Raw genomic sequence first — 19,562 nt, 5'->3', positions numbered from 1 at the left:
ATATATATATATATATATATATATATATATATATATATATATATATATATATATATTTACACACACACACACATTATTTATATATATATATATATATATATATATATATATATAATTTTTTTACAGTATAGTAGAGGTAGCTTATTTAATTTTTATAATAACAAAATATTTTTGCTGGATTTACTGTCGACTGTTTTACCACCATTAACATTATATAGAAAAACACAAACACTTTGGATAATATCCATCATTTTGGATAATAAATGGACATTGTTACCCCTGTTTCTTATCACCACCACCAATAAGAAAGAAAGATCTACCGAGCCAAATCCTCATCTGTCCACCCTGCGCGTTTAGAGAAACTTCGAATTCCTGTGTTTTCATCTCATTGAATTTTGTGAAGTGAAATGAATGAAATTTACTGAGTTCAGGTTTAAGATAGCGTTTATTAAATGACGTTTCTGTGAATACCTAGTGGCCTATTTTATGTAAAGCGGTGGTATCTGTCCTCTGTTTGTATGTGTGTGATGGAGTGGACGGTTGTCAGTGGACAATTGGCCGTCCTCATCAGTCCAGCTGCATGTGAAGCACTGAACACACCTGGGGAAGGAAATGGGTGACAATGCTAACAGATAAGACCCCACTACCTGCAGGATTGTTTGTTAGCAGTGTCCCCTTAAGTCGGTGAGCAGTGACAAAGTGCTCAATCAACACCCCCCCCCACACACAGTCACTCACAGGGAGCCTCTGCATTCAGCCCTTATCTCTGCCGGCCTTGGCACTGCATTCACGCCATTGGCAGAAACAATACAGCCTCTTCCCCCTGCCGCTAGTCTGAGTGACAGGGGTGTGGGTGCACTTGTTACAGACTTCAGACCTCTATCTACCCCTGAGCAGTTTTTCCACTCCAGATATCCCTCCCCGCTTACCACTGCACGGCATTACAATATAGGGTGTGTGTCCTGTATACGCCTCACATCCTGCTTTGTTTGTTTAACTGGACTGTATAATGGACCTGTGGCTCCGTCCACCATATTTCCTCCTTTGGAGAATTTGACTTGTCTTTTTTTCTTTCTTTGAGCAGGTGGGAGGGTTTGTAAACTCGGAAAAAGGGCTGAGTAATGGTTGCCCCCCAGTGAAGTGGAAACGGGCATGAAGAATCGGAGAGAGAGAGAGAGAGAGAGAGCAGGCAGGAGAGAGAGAAAAACAAGATAAGACTGTTTCGATAAAGAGAAGAATGAAAGAATGCTTTAGAGCTGAGGTATGATCTCATTAGGAAAGGGGAGTACCAGCAGCTGCGCCAGAGAGTGACGGATAGCCCTCGCTGGCAACATCTGAGATTTCGGTTAATCACGATTTACAGAGATTTTGTGATGCCAGAGAAGAATCACAAGCAGGAATCTTATTTTTTTTAAAATGCAGTGACAGTCATTGCTTATACATGTTGGTTGTGATATAAATAGTCAACTTGAGCGACATCCCATTCTTATTCCATAGGGTTTAATATGATGCCGGCCCACCTTTTGCAGCTATAACCGCTTGAGCTCTTCTGGGAAGGCTTTCTACAAGGGTTAGGAGTGTTTATGGGAATTTTTGACCGTTCTTCCAGAAGCGCATTTGTGAGGTCAGACACTGATGTTGGACGAGAAGGCCTGGCTCACAGTCTCCACTCTAATTCATCCCAAAGGTGTTCTATGGGGTTGAGGTCAGGACTCTGTGCAGGCCAGTCAAGTTCTTCTACACCAAACTCACTCATGCATGTCTTTAGGGACCTGCTTTGTGCACTGATGCGCAGTCTTGTTGGAACAGGATGGCCATCCTTTACACCACTGCACTGGACGCTTTGCATTGCGCTTGGTGATGTAAGGCTTGGATGCAGCTGCTCGGCCATGGAAACCCATTCCATGAAGCTCTCTACGCTGTTCTTGAGCTGATCTGAAGGCCACATGAAGTTTGGAGGTCTGTAGCGATTGACTCTGCAGAAAGTCAGTGACCTCTGCGCACTATGCCCCTCAGCATCCGCTGACCCCGCTCTGTCATTTTACGTGGCTGAATAGTTGTGTGGGTGTGTTAACAGTCCAGGATGTTTAGATACCAGTACGTTTAGATGTTGACCGACTACTTGAAGGCACAGTTTGATGCAAATGAAATGCACCAAATTTTCCATTTACACCGGTACAAATTTTACTTCTTCAGTTTAGAAACTGGAGCTATGAGGCTAACATTGCTGCCAAACACTAGAACTCAGTAGTCACCCAAACATCCCAAAGCATTTCTGTGAAAATACATCACTTAAACCTTTATAAGCTCTGCTCAAACAACATCCAGCTCCTGATTTAGGTTGTGCAGCCTTGTCGATGTGGTTTAGCGCATAGAATGACTCACTATAAACTATAAAAATGAACAAAACTGTGGGCAGACACTTTAGACCACAGGGTCTGCATTACAAACCACGTCAGGCGTTGGAACGCTCATCTACAATTTGTATTTGTGACAAGGACCATCACACATGCAGAGGAATCTGATCATCTGATGTATTTGAACAGAAACAGGTTCTTTTTGGGTGACTGTTGAATCCAGTTCTTTACTAAAGAAGCAACATTTCAACTCCAAACATGTCTCGGCCTATTGACCAGAGAATTGGGAGAATTGATTTAAGGTAACATAAGATAATCCTTTATTAGTCCCACAGCGGGGAAATTCACAATTTTTCATCAAACTGTTCCATTGAGTACTGAAATTTGATGTTGAATAATAGAAACCAGCTTTATTGCTGAGTCATTTTATTATCATCTACATCTCCGTTCATCAAGAGTGCATATCACCGATGTTGGAACAAAACCTTGTATCTCCATTTGTCATTTTTCAGTTTTTGGCACTATTTGAAAATGCTTATTGTCCTTTATGTTGTATGTAAATTACAAGCCAAGTGAAGGCCATGAAATTGGCCAGAATTACTTGGACAAAGGTCTGGTTGCATTGACTTGCATTGAAACTGAAGTATGTTTTTTCCTTCTCCTGTAAAGTAACCATTTTATGAGGTTGTGTTCCAATAACAGTGATATAACTTCATCTTTTTTCGTTTGTTTGCGCTAACTAAATATTTGAAGCTGTGCCATTACAGGCCCAGTATATTACAATAATTGTTATTGAAATATTTGATTCTTAACCTTTGAACGTTACGCAGGTCAGTGTTGTTGTATTAGCGCATCTTGGCCAGTCGAGCCTGTAGGGGGGCCAAAGCGGCGTCTGTGAGAGGAGGCATTCAGCTGCGCTCATTTACTCCGACAGGATTCATTATGTTTTGCATTTCCGTAATCTCCAGGATCTGGGGCAGCTTATTTATGAATGACAGCGGGACGGGACCAGGTGAGACGATGCTCCTCCTTCCGTCCTGACTCGGGATGGTAGGAGAAGAATGCGGCCAGTCCATCCCTGATCTTTGAAGCCCATGTTAAAATGACTGCGCCCCCCCAACCCCACTTCCCCATCAGATCCGTTATAAGGCTGGGGCCGCTGATAGTTCTGCGTTTGATCTGAAGGTCGCCAGCCCCTTGCTGTGTTGAGAGATACCTGGCTGGCAAGCCCGGGTCCTTATTTAATAACACGGGACGGGAAGGGAAGGGAACTCTCTCTCATAATTAGGCCTAATTACCCAGTAGGTGTTGACAGACGGCCCAAGAAGAGACAAACTGCCTTTATCCAGAGACTTAGAGTCAGATTACTGGAGCTGTCTTATCTGTTACAGAGAGAGTAGAAAACCTCAGTCTTCCCTCACGCTCTGGTTTTTCTCTTTCTTCTCGTTCTCTCTCCATCCTTCCATCACGCCACTGGGGGAGGAGGGGATGAATCAGTCATTTTTTGATTCTTTTTTTCTTTTTCCAGTAGCAAGTCTTGGGTAATTGACAATTATTTGGGCAGACTTTGTGAAAAATATTGTAGGTATTTTTAATTAGACAGTTATCGATGTGGTCCAGCAGGTTTGTGGAATATTTACTGGAGCGTTCAGTTACTGATTTTTTATTTTATTCCTATTTTCTATTACTATAGTTTTGGTGGCCCCAGTTCCCATCTGATTATGTATGTATGTATGTATGTATGTATGTATGTATGTATGTATGTATGTATGTATGTGAGAGAGAGATGGCAGATGTCAGGCTGCTGTCGGAAGAAAAGCTTGTATCTCCATTTTTGTCGTTTTTCAGTGTTTGAAATAATTTGAAAATGCCTGCTGGCCTTTACATTGTCTGTAAACTTCATGATGAATGGACCAAAAGAAACGGCCCAAAATTACTTGGAAAAAAGTGTGGTTGTATTGACTTGCATTAAAAGTAAAATAGGTTTTGGGGACAACAGCAATGTGTGTGTGTGTGTGTGTGTGTGTGTGTGTGTGTGTGTGTGTGTGTGTGTGTATATATATATATAGCTGTTGTCGGAAACAAAACCTTGTATCTCCATTTTTAGCGATTTTTCAGTTTTTGATATAATTTGAAAATGCTTGTTGGCCTTTATAATGTGTGTAAATTTCATGAAGGATGGACCAAAATAAATGGCCAAAAATGTCTGGTTCCATTGACTTACATTGAAAGTGATGTATGTTTTTTTTTTTTAAGTATATATATATATATATATATATATATATATATATATATATATATATATATATATATAATATGTGAATATGTATGTGTGTGTGTATATATATGTGTGTGTGTGTGTATATATAGTATTTGCAGCACTTCGCTTAAAGGGAGCTTATCATGTGTTACAGGATTAAATTACATTAGAGATGAGCAATATGACTATTCTCGTTATCATGATACATTTTATTATTATGATACACGATATGCTTTTTTTGAGCACAATTTTTGTTAAGCACGCTGCTCAACTTTCATTACAAAGAGAGGATAATTAGTCCTGTTTAAATTGGATTTTAGGCAGTACAGAATATGAAATACTGCACAACAATAATTGTATATTCATTTTTTAAATTGCAGTTTTTAAATGCGGCACTACAAGTGAATTGTGTCTGTCCGAATATTTTGAGGTGTATTGTGTGTCAAAAATTTCTCCAAGTGTTTTGATATATTTTTGCCGTTTTGCTCGACGGTAGGTCGCATTCGCTAATATTTTCTCTCTGATATCATCTCAAACATTTTCTGCTGATGTCAGCCTGAAATGAGTATGCCAGCTCTAATCATCACTAAATAGCTTTGGTATCTGCAAATATAATCCAGTATATAAAGGTACACAATAACTGCTTTGTTCAGGTTTGTCAGAGAGTGAAAGACTTTCTGGTTTGTGCTGATTTGGCTCTGCATGAGGATTTGAATGCAGTGCATTTCTCCACACGATAAGCTTCTCATGCTTCTCCTTGCGGAGTTGCTCGCTTGTTTGCTTTGTGGCCTCTTCACGTTTTTGTGAACAATTGGAGGGTTTTGCCAAACAAGAGTGAGTGACGGCTTGTCACGAGCCTGTTTTGATAGCTCGGGGTTTGTGTGCGGTGTGTTGTCCTTCACGATCCCTCACGTTCCTCCGTTTGGGTGGCGTGATCTTCAGCGTTGATAATCACAAGTGCACTATTGTGGCTGAGAACAGGGGCTTTAAACTGCTGACTTTAGCTTTACCGAGGATGAGGGGAGTGAAGTGAGTGAGCGCTTATTCTGATAGCGCACGGTTCAGAAACAGGCAAACCAATAAGCTATGAACTCAAGGAAGACACTGATGCTCTGTGTTATATTAGTGCTGCTTCTTGGCGCCGACTCTGTTGTGGATTGAAAGTTCACTAATTATATATCCAACTTGTTCAACACCAGTCCTGGAATTTCACAGGACAGTGTTTTATTTAACCCCTTAATAAGCCACAAGCCTGGCAGGCCCAAAGTTTTATTACACTTCTTTAATCTAAGATTAGGTCTATTAGTTTAAGCCTTTGTGTGTAACAAACCTGGATTGTTAAGGGGTTCACCTCGATGCCTTAAGCCAGAAATGATGACTGTCAAATAGAAATGGCCCTCCTGTTATATGTCTGAGAGATCCTGCCCTCTGAAATGCATCCTTTGGGGTGGACACCACACTCATTTAGATTTTGGTATGTTTCTGTTCTTTAATACAACTAATTTAACACGTTAGCTAATTATTAGGCTAGAGTAGAAAGGCAGTTTCACTGGGCGTGGGTGGCTGGACTGGGCCTTTTGCTTGAAACATGCAAACATTGCATTTCTCACATTAAAACCAATAATTTGGCTAAATATTAAATTTACACAATTAGGCAAACGTAGTCAGCTGGCTGACATTTGGTGCTGTTGGAACGAAACTTTTTATGTCTGATATGATATGACGGGATCAAGACGTCCAGCCGGCCAGCCAGATTCAACTTTATTGGCATTGCTCAGTACAAGTACGAGGCAACGAAATGCAGTTAACATCTACCAGAAGTGCAAATAGTAGCAATAGTGCAAAACGGACAGTGCAAATGTACAGTAACAGGCGTAAATATGAGGTCTATGAAATATATAACTATGTGAATGGTGTATATACAAAATTATAAATATGATGTGTGTGTGTGTGTGTGTGTGTGTGTGTGTGTGTGTGTGTCGCTGCTGTCGGAAGAAAACCTTGTATCTCCAAAATAGTAACTTTACAGGAGTGTGTGTATATGTATATGTACTGTTAGAGTAATAATCTAATAATAAGTAATAACTAATAATCTAATACTCCAGACTAATATATGTACTGTTAGAGTAATAATCTAATAATAAGTAATAACTAATAATCTAATACTCCAGACTAATATATGTACTGTTAGAGTAATAATCTAATAATAAGTAATAACTAATAACCTAATACTCCAGACTAATATATGTACTCTTAGATTAAGCAGTTGTAAACTCTTAAGCATGTTAATGTAAAGAGAAGTCATTTGGGACCTTTTTATAAAATATACACACAGTATAAAAGGCTGCTACTGTTTTAAAGAGTGCAGAAATATGTTATTAAAACGGTTACAGCCTAACAGTGATAACATTTATTGTCTGTTATTTGCTACAAGTAATGAAAACTTCTTAGGGCCTGAGCACATTATTTTAAACAGAAGTATTGCATAGCAAAATCTTGAAGGCTGAATTTTTGTCCCATTTTTGTAGATAATTGTATACCCTGTCTTGTTTGAAACCACGTAGGCAAGTCTTTTAAAAAAAAAAAAAAAACGTTTTCTTTGGGTGCTATTGTGCTTAATGACATGCGTGTACCTCACCGCCATCAATAGATTTATCCATAGATGCTATACAACAATGAGTGGGTTTATATGCGCTTGATCTGCAGAAAATCAGATTTTGTCAGTAATCTAATCAATGCATTTATATGCACTTCAGTAATCAGATAATGTAAAACTTCATGCTGTGGCTTTTTTTTTAATAAACAAAAACATTGCGCAACTTTACTTGAAATTATGAACATACAGTACATCATCTAGAAGATGAAGAATATTTAAACAGTTTTGTCAAGCGTGTAGCTTATTTCCGGTACCGCGGTCTGTTTTCACACATGCACAGACTGAGAAAGCCGAAAGAAATCAGAGTAAGAGTTCACAGCACTGAGAAATCGTGACTACTGAGCTAAAGTCCAGCTCTATATATCAGATTTCTTAATCAAAAGTCTAGATCTTACTCCAGACTAATAATCAGATAACTGCAGAAATCTGATTATGATCAGATTATTGGGCACACGAACTCAATGTTTTAGGTACCAGACAGCATCTTCATAGCTATCCATTGGTAAGTTTCCTTAGAATGCGTTTCACATCGAGCCACTTGGAATGACTTTTATTTACATCTTAATTTTTAAATTATCCATAAGTTTTAAAAAACAAAATTGGTGGAATTTTGAGAAAATAAAAATTTGTTGTAGCTTGTATTTTTGCTTCTACTGAAGTGTATTGGTGAGGACAGGGGTCCAAGTTTTACATTTCAGTGGTTGCAAATTGTTCATTGTTCAAATTTTCGATTATTGTGTTTGTTCAGCTCCTGAACTCCTTTACTGTTGCTCACTTTGCTTCTCTGGAGCTTTAGCATTTTATTTTAGACCAACAGAGCCTCAAAAACAGAAGAGTGAACATTAGTTCCTGTGCTGAGAGATGCTGGAAGTGCTAAAAGCTCCACTGAAGTTCTTGAGTATTCATTTTTTTACAGCTTGTTTTTTTTTTGGTGTCTGCTTTCTCTTCCACTTGCATCATTATTGCATTGACGTAATAATAGTTTTGGTGGAGAATGGCTCAAGGCTCCTCTACACATCTCCAGCCCTGCTGATGTGCTGTGTTTCCACAGAGAGCGAATGCTTTTGCTGCCATGTCATCATGGATGCTGAAAGCAAGGTGAAAAACCGAGGCAAACGTTGCCAGCTTTTCTGTTTTCAGATTCACTGCAGGAGAGAGCAGATGGCACTTCAAACAACTCAAACTGTGGCACAGCCAAAGAAAACATAAAAAAGCATTTTGGAGCACCAGGTGAGCTTCTGTTCAGTGATTGATACAGTGTAGTAGAGAGTTATCCCACAGCCTGCTGGTTTAACCCTTTTCTCTGTGGCCATAAAATGCCGTTTTTAGCCGTTCTGGAAGAGGAACCCTCAGTTGAACGATGCCAGTATTCTTCAGTAACATTGACGGAGATGTGTCTGCTATATAGTCGAAACTGGAAGCCAATTAGAGTTTTTTTCTTTTTTATTGTGTTTATTGTATTTTTTTGTTGTTGGGTCGTTCTACAGAAGTGTCCACTTTTCTATCTCTCCATGACAGTCACTGGTGTTACTGATGATAAAGACAACACCGATGACGTTTTTAATAAAAAATGCATTTTATAATAAAAATCGCCTGATCGAGTATCAAACAACAAGATCAGTCATGGAATATACACTAAAATATGTAGTTTAATCCATTTTTGTTCTATTTTTTCACGATTACCTAAGAATAAAGTTGGTCACACCAGTGACGCCAGCTAAAAGCACAGTGGACGTTTCTGTAGAATGACCCTGTTGTACAGCAGTATTCTCTGCAAAGGGCCAGTGTGGCTGCACGTTTTCACTCCAACAAATCAGGAGCACAACTGATGAAATGTTTGAAGACTAAGACCAATTGATTTGAACAGAGGATCAGGGGTGCTCCAGCTTGTTTGGAGTGAAAATCTGCAGCCACACTGGCCATTTGCGGATAAGATTGGACACCCCTGCTGTGCAGGATTGTTTGACACAACGATAGCTGTCCATTTTGTCCATCTTTGAGGAGAGGTGTGAATTGTGTCCCAGCAGGGGGTTCCCACGCGTCCCCTTTCACCCCTCGTTGCTCACCAGCAGCTCAACAGAGTTACAACATTTAACACAGAGAGCCACCAAGTCTGTTTCCTGTCTCTCAGTGGAGTGGCCACTAGGGGGTGCTGCAGAAAGATGATGGTAGAAAAGTAGAAAGTAAGAAGTTAATGTTTTGCTGTACGTTTGATATACATTGCAAGTGTATTAATTAGATCTAGTTACATAATTAATTTGGCCAATGCTTATGTTTTACATTGTGTGTCAACAGATGCAAAAATGCATTTTCAACTTTGTTTCAGTGTCTCAAAAATGAGAAAAGCACAGCAAATGTAAGCAAAACAATCAAGTATGCACATTAATAACTTCTCATCAAATTCAAATCATCATAAAGTATATCTTATTCTGCTTACAATTACGTGGTATGGCTTGAATGGTTGGAGTCTGCTTCAAATGAGAAATCCATATAAGACTACAACATGCTTTTATTATTGGCAGTAAGCACTTCAAAGTAGTGCTAAGTGATATATCACCAGATGTTATATGATATACCCTGATATTAACATGTCGTGATAGTCCTTTCAGTATTAGTGGGTAGCCTGTTTTTAGTAACGAGTGGTAACGAGCAGTATTTGCCCTGCATGTTGCCCGTACCATGGCATTGTCCCCGATTCAAAGCAATCTCATGGACTTGGCTTATAACTCACTCACTCACGTTTAGCAGGCTGGAGATTTTTCACAAGGGGGCGCCAATAAGTCACCTTTGGTGCTTCATAAGAGGAATGCTGTGTATCGGTGATGCTCTGCGTCCTTCTTTATTCCTTTATTTTTTATTTTTTTTGTGTGCTGTATTTGTGCGAATCACCTCATGGATCTAGTAACTCATTCTCTCCTTATGCAGGCTGAATCATTTCGGTACCAATTGCTTACATTTTAAGCAACTCCTACTGAAATGATTCATATATTCATATATCATTGTGCATCCCTTATTCTCTTAGCAGACACTCTTCAAAGGTGATGGTTCTTCAACATTTCTTTAGTAAAGAGAATGGTTCTATATAGAACCATGAACACAAAGAACCCTGTGCATGATTAAAAGGTTCTTTGCATCATTAAAGTGTTCTTCAGGTTGGTGGAGAATAAGCTGTGGATGGTTTTATATAGAACCTTTTCGAAAAGGGTCCTATATAGCACCGAAAAGGGTTCTTCTATTGTCACAGTGTTAAGTCTGTAACAATAGAACACTTTTTGGTGCTATATAGAACCCTTTTCTATATAGAACCATAAACACATTCTTCATCATCAATCTGAAGAGCACTAACAATGCAAATAACCTTTTAATCATGCACAGGGTTCTTTCAGTGTTCATGGTTCTAGATAGAATCATTTTCTTTACTAAAGAACTGTTGAAGAACCTTTTTTAATTATTTATAAAAGTGTGTAGAGTCTTTCGGGAAGCATGGGATTATTAACTGTTAATTCAAACTGGAAGCTAGACTTTCTAAGTTTTGGAGATTTGGAGACCTCTGTGGTGGAAGTGTGTCTGATCTGCTCATACCAGCACAACACACACTAGCAAACCACCACCACATTAATGTTACTGCAGTGCTGAGAATGATCCATCACTCATAGTCCCTGCTCTGTGAGGGTCCAAGGGGGTCCTGACCACTGAAGAACAGGGTAAAAGGGGGTAACAGAGTGTCAGAGAAACCGATGGACTACAGTCTGTAACTGTAACTGAGTGTATTTTAGCATGTTTTTGTTTTTTTTTTGTTTTTTTGACTCAGTAAAGTTACTGATTTTAATTTGAACAAACACTGTGAAAGTGAATTTTAGCAACACCATCCTAAGGGTTAATTTCGTCGTCCACTGCTGAGCTCAGTGGCCTGCCTCTGGCTCCTGTGCGGTGTTGGCTGGAGGCTGATAGTCATGGCCTGTAATTCCTGGACTCTTTAAAACCCACCCGCTCATCTCGGCCGTCTTCTTTTCGCGACACCAGCGGTCACAGTTGAGTGTAGGGTGTCTGGTGACCGTCCCTATTGTCGGGGGGTGGGGGGCTCTTGGCTTAATTAGGAAGGTAGGGCAGAGAGTAGGCTCCGCTTGATGGCTTAACATGCACAATTTAACCACTAACCTTCCGAAATGAGCTCCTCTGAAATAGCTAGGGTTCTGGTTTCAGGGACGGGGGCAGGGGTGATCGAAAATAAGCCTGTGCATGAAGGATCTTCATTAACTTTACTGATCCATATCTAAAATCTCTGCTATATTGGTTGCCACTCAAAGAGAGATTCTATTCTGTCTCGTTTTGTCTCTCCCCTGTGTTCAGGCTGAGCAATAAAGCCGGGCTCCGTGATTCTGCACCATTTTTTTGGCCTAGATGTGAGATCATGATTCTCACTTATGATTCTTCAGCGTTGCAACTCAACGACAGTTACATAATCGCAATCAAGTGTTTACTAAATACATTAGAGGTAATAGGTAATGAATCTCTCTCTCTCTCTCTCTCTCTCTCTCTATATATATATATATATATATATATATATATATATATATATACACATACACACACACACACACACACACACACACACATATATATATATATATATATGACAAATCATATCATGGTATATTCATACATGCAATGTTAAACATGTGATTCATATTTATCATATTTTTATTCATATTCACATGTGCAATATGCATATTGTGTTGCGTTCACTTGATAGTACAGAAAGCGAAGACGGTGCAAATAAATTCAATTTCATATTCCTATACAGTACATCTGAGTTTCATAGTATGTTCACTGATGTTTTGTAAGGTGAACATCCTCAATATGTATTATTATACAATTCACAATCACTACAGGAATTATTTGAGTGTGAGTAGTAATTATAACTTACATAATTGATGTAATTAATATATGTAATTTGGGCCCCCCCCCCATATTTTTATAGTTTGTCAATCATGTAACTGACAAAAATATGTGTTTTTGTGATCTTTAACACCTTTAGAGGGCAGCACTTAGTAATGTTTGTTTGTTCTCAGTTGACACTTTTAGAAGGCAGTGGCAAGTAATGATGGTGTATTTGATCTTTAGAGGGCAGTAGTGAGTAGCATTTGCATATTTGATGTTTGCTGATAACACCGATAGAGGGCAGTAGTGAGTAATGTTTGTTTATTTGATGTTAACACCGATAGAGGGCAGTAGTGAGTAATGTTTGTTTATTTGATGTTGGTTAAGGCAGATAGAAGGCAGTGGTGAGTAATGTTTGTTTATTTGATGTTTGTAAACGCAGATAGAGGGCAGTAGTGAGTAATGTTTGTTTATTTGATGTTTGTAAACGTAGATAGAGGGCAGTGGTGAGTAATGTTTGTTTATTTGATGTTGGTTAAGGCAGATAGAGGGCAGTGGTGAGTAATGTTTGTTTATTTGATGTTTGAAAACGCAGATAGAGGGCAGTAGTGAGTAATGTTTGTTTATTTGATGTTGGTTAACACAGATAGAGGGCAGTGGTGAGTAATGTTTGTTTATTTGATGTTTGTTAACGCAGATAGAGGGCAGTAGTGAGTAATGTTTGTTTATTTGATGTTTGTAAATGCAGATAGAGGGCAGTGGTGAGTAATGTTTGTTTATTTGATGTTTGTTAACGCAGATAGAGGGCAGTAGTGAGTAATGTTTGTTTATTTGATGTTTGTTAACGCAGATAGAGGGCAGTAGTGAGTAATGTTTGTTTATTTGATGTTTGTAAACGTAGATAGAGGGCAGTAGTGAGTAATGTTTGTTTATTTGATGTTGGTTAACGCAGATAGAGGGCAGTGGTGAGTAATGTTTGTTTATTTGATGTTTGTTAACGCAGATAGAGGGCAGTAGTGAGTAATGTTTGTTTATTTGATGTTTGTAAATGCAGATAGAGGGCAGTGGTGAGTAATGTTTGTTTATTTGATGTTGGTTAAGGCAGATAGAGGGCAGTGGTGAGTAATGTTTGTTTATTTGATGTTTGAAAACGCAGATAGAGGGCAGTAGTGAGTAATGTTTGTTTATTTGATGTTTGAAAACGCAGATAGAGGGCAGTGGTGAGTAATGTTTGTTTATTTGATGTTTGAAAACGCAGATAGAGGGCAGTAGTGAGTAATGTTTGTTTATTTGATGTTTGTAAACGCAGATAGAGGGCAGTGGTGAGTAATGTTTGTTTATTTGATGTTTGTAAACGCAGATAGAGGGCAGTGGTGAGGAATGTTTGTTTATTTGATGTTTGTTAATCCAGATAGAGGGCAGTGGTGAGTAATGTTTGTTTATTTGGTGTTTGTAAATGCAGATAGAGGGCAGTGGTGAGTAATGTTTGTTTATTTGATATTTGTAAACGCAGATAGACGGCAGTGGTGAGTAATGTTTGTTTATTTGATATTTGTAAACGCAGATAGAGGGCAGTAGTGAGTAATGTTTGTTTATTTGATGTTTGTAAATGCAGATAGAGAGCAGTGGTGAGTAATGTTTGTTTATTTGATGTTTGTAAACGCAGATAGAGGGCAGTGGTGAGTAATGTTTGTTTATTTGATGTTTGTAAACGCAGATAGAGGGCAGTAGTGAGTAATGTTTGTTTATTTGATGTTTGTTAACGCAGATAGAGGGCAGTAGTGAGTAATGTTTGTTTATTTGATGTTTGTAAACGCAGATAGAGAGCAGTGGTGAGTAATGTTTGTTTATTTGATGTTTGTAAACACAGATAGAGGGCAGTGGTGAGTAATGTTTGTTTATTTGATGTTTGTTAACGCAGATAGAGGGCAGTGGTGAGTAATGTTTGTTTATTTGATGTTTGTAAACGCAGATAGAGAGCAGTAGTGAGTAATGTTTGTTTATTTGATGTTTGTAAACGCAGATAGAGGGCAGTAGTGAGTAATGTTTGTTTATTTGATGTTTGTAAACGCAGATAGAGAGCAGTAGTGAGTAATGTTTGTTTATTTGATGTTTGTAAACGCAGATAGAGAGCAGTGGTGAGTAATGTTTGTTTATTTGATGTTTGTAAACGCAGATAGAGAGCAGTGGTGAGTAATGTTTGTTTATTTGATGTTTGTAAACGCAGATAGAGGGCAGTAGTGAGTAATGTTTGTTTATTTGATGTTTGTAAATGCAGATAGAGGGCAGTAGTGAGTAATGTTTGTTTATTTGATGTTTGTAAATGCAGATAGAGGGCAGTAGTGAGTAATGTTTGTTTATTTGATGTTTGTAAACGCAGATAGAGGGCAGTGGTGAGTAATGTTTGTTTATTTGATGTTTGTTAACGCAGATAGAGGGCAGTGGTGAGTAATGTTTGTTTATTTGATGTTGGTTAACGCAGATAGAGGGCAGTAGTGAGTAATGTTTGTTTATTTGATGTTTGTAAACGCAGATAGAGAGCAGTGGTGAGGGATGTTTGTTAACGCAGATAGAGAGCAGTGGTGAGTAATGTTTGTTTATTTGATGTTTGTAAACGCAGATAGAGGGCAGTGGTGAGTAATGTTTGTTTATTTGATGTTTGTTAACGCAGATAGAGGGCAGTGGTGAGTAATGTTTGTTTATTTGATGTTTGTAAACGCAGATAGAGAGCAATGGTGAGTAATGTTTGTTTATTTGATGTTTGTTAACGCAGATAGAGAGCAGTGGTGAGTAATGTTTGTTTATTTGATGTTTGTAAACGCAGATAGAGGGCAGTGGTGAGTAATGTTTGTTTATTTGATGTTTGTTAACGCAGATAGAGGGCAGTGGTGAGTAATGTTTGTTTATTTGATGTTTGTAAACGCAGATAGAGAGCAGTAGTGAGTAATGTTTGTTTATTTGATGTTTGTTAGCGCAGATAGAGGGCAGTGGTGAGTAATGTTTGTTTATTTGATGTTTGTAAACGCAGATAGAGGGCAGTGGTGAGTAATGTTTGTTTATTTGATGTTTGTTAACGCAGATAGAGGGCAGTGGTGAGTAATGTTTGTTTATTTGATGTTTGTTAACGCAGATAGAGAGCAGTGGTGAGTAATGTTTGTTTATTTGATGTTTGTAAATGCAGATAGAGGGCAGTAGTGAGTAATGTTTGTTTATTTGATGTTGGTTAATCCAGATGGAGGGCAGTAGTGAGTAATGTTTGTTTATTTGATGTTTGTTAACGCAGATAGAGGGCACTGGTGAGTAATGTTTGTTTATTTGATGTTTGTAAACGCAGATAGAGGGCAGTAGTGAGTAATGTTTGTTTATTTGATGTTTGTAAACGCAGATAGAGGGCAGTAGTGAGTAATGTTTGTTTATTTGATGTTTGTTAATGCAGATAGAGGGCAGTGGTGAGTAATGTTTGTTTATTTGATATTTGTAAACGCAGATAGAGGGCAGTAGTGAGTAATGTTTGTTTATTTGATGTTTGTTAATGCAGATAGAGAGCAGTGGTGAGTAATGTTTGTTTATTTGATGTTTGTAAACACAGATAGAGGGCAGTGGTGAGTAATGTTTGTTTATTTGATGTTTGTAAACGCAGATAGAGGGCAGTAGTGAGTAATGTTTGTTTATTTGATGTTGGTTAATCCAGATGGAGGGCAGTAGTGAGTAATGTTTGTTTATTTGATGTTTGTTAACGCAGATAGAGGGCAGTGGTGAGTAATGTTTGTTTATTTGATGTTTGTAAACGCAGATAGAGGGCAGTAGTGAGTAATGTTTGTTTATTTGATGTTTGTAAACGCAGATAGAGGGCAGTAGTGAGTAATGTTTGTTTATTTGATGTTTGTAAACGCAGATAGAGGGCAGTGGTGAGTAATGTTTGTTTATTTGATGTTTGTAAACGCAGATAGAGGGCAGTAGTGAGTAATGTTTGTTTATTTGATGTTTGTAAACGCAGATAGAGAGCAGTAGTGAGTAATGTTTGTTTATTTGATGTTTGTAAATGCAGATAGAGGGCAGTAGTGAGTAATGTTTGTTTATTTGATGTTTGTAAATGCAGATAGAGGGCAGTAGTGAGTAATGTTTGTTTATTTGATGTTTGTAAACGCAGATAGAGGGCAGTGGTGAGTAATGTTTGTTTATTTGATGTTTGTTAACGCAGATAGAGGGCAGTGGTGAGTAATGTTTGTTTATTTGATGTTGGTTAACGCAGATAGAGGGCAGTAGTGAGTAATGTTTGTTTATTTGATGTTTGTTAACGCAGATAGAGGGCACTGGTGAGTAATGTTTGTTTATTTGATGTTTGTAAACGCAGATAGAGGGCAGTAGTGAGTAATGTTTGTTTATTTGATGTTTGTAAACGCAGATAGAGGGCAGTAGTGAGTAATGTTTGTTTATTTGATGTTTGTTAATGCAGATAGAGAGCAGTGGTGAGGGATGTTTGTTAACGCAGATAGAGAGCAGTGGTGAGTAATGTTTGTTTATTTGATGTTTGTAAACGCAGATAGAGGGCAGTGGTGAGTAATGTTTGTTTATTTGATGTTTGTTAACGCAGATAGAGGGCAGTGGTGAGTAATGTTTGTTTATTTGATGTTTGTAAACGCAGATAGAGAGCAGTGGTGAGTAATGTTTGTTTATTTGATGTTTGTTAACGCAGATAGAGAGCAGTGGTGAGTAATGTTTGTTTATTTGATGTTTGTAAACGCAGATAGAGGGCAGTGGTGAGTAATGTTTGTTTATTTGATGTTTGTTAACGCAGATAGAGGGCAGTGGTGAGTAATGTTTGTTTATTTGATGTTTGTAAACGCAGATAGAGAGCAGTAGTGAGTAATGTTTGTTTATTTGATGTTTGTTAGCGCAGATAGAGGGCAGTGGTGAGTAATGTTTGTTTATTTGATGTTTGTAAACGCAGATAGAGGGCAGTGGTGAGTAATGTTTGTTTATTTGATGTTTGTTAACGCAGATAGAGGGCAGTGGTGAGTAATGTTTGTTTATTTGATGTTTGTTAACGCAGATAGAGAGCAGTGGTGAGTAATGTTTGTTTATTTGATGTTTGTAAATGCAGATAGAGGGCAGTAGTGAGTAATGTTTGTTTATTTGATGTTGGTTAATCCAGATGGAGGGCAGTAGTGAGTAATGTTTGTTTATTTGATGTTTGTTAACGCAGATAGAGGGCACTGGTGAGTAATGTTTGTTTATTTGATGTTTGTAAACGCAGATAGAGGGCAGTAGTGAGTAATGTTTGTTTATTTGATGTTTGTAAACGCAGATAGAGGGCAGTAGTGAGTAATGTTTGTTTATTTGATGTTTGTTAATGCAGATAGAGGGCAGTGGTGAGTAATGTTTGTTTATTTGATATTTGTAAACGCAGATAGAGGGCAGTAGTGAGTAATGTTTGTTTATTTGATGTTTGTTAATGCAGATAGAGAGCAGTGGTGAGTAATGTTTGTTTATTTGATGTTTGTAAACACAGATAGAGGGCAGTGGTGAGTAATGTTTGTTTATTTGATGTTTGTAAACGCAGATAGAGGGCAGTAGTGAGTAATGTTTGTTTATTTGATGTTGGTTAATCCAGATGGAGGGCAGTAGTGAGTAATGTTTGTTTATTTGATGTTTGTTAACGCAGATAGAGGGCAGTGGTGAGTAATGTTTGTTTATTTGATGTTTGTAAACGCAGATAGAGGGCAGTAGTGAGTAATGTTTGTTTATTTGATGTTTGTAAACGCAGATAGAGGGCAGTAGTGAGTAATGTTTGTTTATTTGATGTTTGTTAATGCAGATAGAGGGCAGTGGTGAGTAATGTTTGTTTATTTGATGTTTGTAAACGCAGATAGAGGGCAGTGGTGAGTAATGTTTGTTTATTTGATATTTGTAAACGCAGATAGAGGGCAGTAGTGAGTAATGTTTGTTTATTTGATGTTTGTAAACGCAGATAGAGGGCAGTAGTGAGTAATGTTTGTTTATTTGATGTTTGTAAACGCAGATAGAGGGCAGTGGTGAGTAATGTTTGTTTATTTGATGTTTGTAAACGCAGATAGAGGGCAGTAGTGAGTAATGTTTGTTTATTTGATGTTTGTAAACGCAGATAGAGGGCAGTAGTGAGTAATGTTTGTTTATTTGATGTTTGTTAAGGCAGATAGAGGGCAGTGGTGAGTAATGTTTGTTTATTTGATGTTTGTAAACGCAGATAGAGGGCAGTAGTGAGTAATGTTTGTTTATTTGATATTTGTAAACGCAGATAGAGGGCAGTGGTGAGTAATGTTTGTTTATTTGATGTTTGTAAACGCAGATAGAGGGCAGTGGTGAGTAATGTTTGTTTATTTGATATTTGTAAACGCAGATAGAGGGCAGTGGTGAGTAATGTTTGTTTATTTGATGTTTGTAAACGCAGATAGAGGGCAGTAGTGAGTAATGTTTGTTTATTTGATGTTTGTAAACGCAGATAGAGGGCAGTAGTGAGTAATGTTTGTTTATTTGATGTTTGTAAATGCAGATAGAGAGCAGTGGTGAGTAATGTTTGTTTATTTGATGTTTGTAAACGCAGATAGAGGGCAGTGGTGAGTAATGTTTGTTTATTTGATGTTTGTAAACGCAGATAGAGGGCAGTAGTGAGTAATGTTTGTTTATTTGATGTTTGTTAACGCAGATAGAGGGCAGTAGTGAGTAATGTTTGTTTATTTGATGTTTGTAAACGCAGATAGAGGGCAGTGGTGAGTAATGTTTGTTTATTTGATGTTTGTAAACGCAGATAGAGGGCAGTAGTGAGTAATGTTTGTTTATTTGATGTTTGTTAACGCAGATAGAGGGCAGTGGTGAGTAATGTTTGTTTATTTGATGTTTGTAAACGCAGATAGAGAGCAGTGGTGAGTAATGTTTGTTTATTTGATGTTTGTAAACGCAGATAGAGGGCAGTGTTGAGTAATGTTTGTTTATTTGATGTTTGTAAATGCAGATAGAGAGCAGTGGTGAGTAATGTTTGTTTATTTGATGTTTGTAAACGCAGATAGAGGGCAGTAGTGAGTAATGTTTGTTTATTTGATGTTTGTAAATGCAGATAGAGGGCAGTAGTGAGTAATGTTTGTTTATTTGATGTTTGTAAACGCAGATAGAGGGCAGTAGTGAGTAATGTTTGTTTATTTGATGTTTGTAAATGCAGATAGAGGGCAGTGGTGAGTAATGTTTGTTTATTTGATGTTTGTAAACGCAGATAGAGGGCAGTGGTGAGTAATGTTTGTTTATTTGATGTTTGTTTATTTGATGTTTGTTAACGCAGATAGAGGGCAGTGGTGAGTAATGTTTGTTTATTTGATGTTGGTTAATGCAGATAGAGGGCAGTAGTGAGTAATGTTTGTTTATTTGATGTTTGTAA

The 19,562-nt window shown here is 37.9% G+C and overlaps 1 protein-coding gene across 4 annotated transcripts in view; it reads left to right on the top strand.

The window, feature by feature from the left end:
- Nucleotides 1-19,562, top strand: part of gnb1l (guanine nucleotide binding protein (G protein), beta polypeptide 1-like) — a 76,035-nt gene that overhangs the window by 4,246 nt on the left and 52,227 nt on the right. For 2 of the 4 annotated variants that reach the window (XM_037531452.1, XM_037531455.1), the window contains exon 2: nucleotides 8,414-8,503. The exons of 1 other annotated variant lie outside the window; for it this stretch is intronic. The gene's annotated coding sequence lies outside the window, so the exon portion shown is untranslated. Of the gene's footprint in view, nucleotides 1-7,757; nucleotides 7,776-8,413; nucleotides 8,504-19,562 lie in introns of those variants that run through there. One more of the 4 variants, XM_037531454.1, reaches the window with a different exon arrangement.

This window comes from Pygocentrus nattereri, chromosome 20 (assembly GCF_015220715.1).
Source record: "Pygocentrus nattereri isolate fPygNat1 chromosome 20, fPygNat1.pri, whole genome shotgun sequence".
NCBI lineage: Eukaryota > Metazoa > Chordata > Actinopteri > Characiformes > Serrasalmidae > Pygocentrus > Pygocentrus nattereri.
The sequence above is the reverse complement of the archived record's forward strand: the minus strand, read 5'-3'. Positions and strand labels throughout refer to the sequence as shown.